Genomic DNA, 1,308 nt, shown 5'->3' on the forward strand with positions numbered 1-1,308 from the left:
AGTGTTGTTGGAGCTGCACCTATCCAGCAAGTGGACAGTATTCCATCACACTCCTGACTTGTGCCTTGTCGATGGTGGACAGGCTTTGTGGAGTCAGGAGGTGAGTTAATTGCCGCAGGATTCCTAGCCTCTGACCTGCTCTTGTAGCCACAGTATTTATTTGGCTACTCCAGTTCAATTTCTGGTCAATGGTAGCCCCTGGGATGTTGATAGTGGGGGATTCGGCGATGGTAATGCCATTGAATGTCAAGGGGAGATGGTTAGATTCTCTCTTGTTGGAGATGGTCATTGCCTGGCACTTGTGTGGCATGAATGTTACTTGCCACTTATCAGCCCAAGCCTGGATATAGTCCAGGTCTTGCTGCATTTCGACACAGACTGCTTCAGTGTCTGAGCAGTCATGAATGCTGCTGAACATTGTGCAATTATCAGCGAAAATCCCCACTTCTGACCTTCTGATTGAAGGCAATAGTCGGAGGGGATTCGATTGTAAGGGGAGTAGACAGGCGGTTCTGTGGTCGAAAACGAGGCTCCCGAATGGGATGTTGCCTCCCAGGTGCACGGGTCAGGGATGTCTCAGATCGGCTGCAGAACATTCTAAAGGGGGAGGGTGAACAGCCAGTTGTCATTGTGCACATAGGCACTAATGATATAGGTAAAAAACGGGATGAGGTCCTACAAGCAGAGTTTAGGGAGTTAGGAGCCAAGTTAAAAAGTAGGACCTCAGAGGTAGTAATCTCAGGATTACTACCAGTGCCACGTGATAGTCAGAGTAAAAATGAAAGAATAGTCAGGATGAATGCGTGGCTTGAGAGATGGTGCAGGAAGGAGGGGTTCAGATTTTTGGGACATTGGGACCGGTTCTGGGGGAGGTGGGACTATTACAAATTGGACGGTCTACACCTGGGACGGACTGGAACCAATGTCCTAGGAGGTGCTTTTGCTAACGCTGTTGGGGAGGGTTTAAACTAATGTGGCAGGGGGATGGGAACCAATTGAGGTCAGTTGACAGTAAGGAGGTAGTAACAAAAGCCTGTAAGAAACTAGATCATGAAGTCAGTGTGACTAAGGGGAAGAGCAGGCAGGGAGCAGATGATGAATATAAAGGGACTGGTGGTCTGAGGTGCATTTGTTTTAATGCAAGAAGTGTAGTTGGTAAGGCAGATGAACTTAGGGCTTGGATTAGTACCTGGGAGTATGATGTTATTGCTGTTACTGAGACTTGGTTGAGGGAAGGGCATGATTGGCAACTAAATATCCCAGGATATCGATGCTTCAGGCGGGATAGAGAGGGAGGTAAAAGGGGTG

Source organism: Heterodontus francisci, unplaced genomic scaffold, assembly GCF_036365525.1.
Source record: "Heterodontus francisci isolate sHetFra1 unplaced genomic scaffold, sHetFra1.hap1 HAP1_SCAFFOLD_221, whole genome shotgun sequence".
Lineage (NCBI taxonomy): Eukaryota > Metazoa > Chordata > Chondrichthyes > Heterodontiformes > Heterodontidae > Heterodontus > Heterodontus francisci.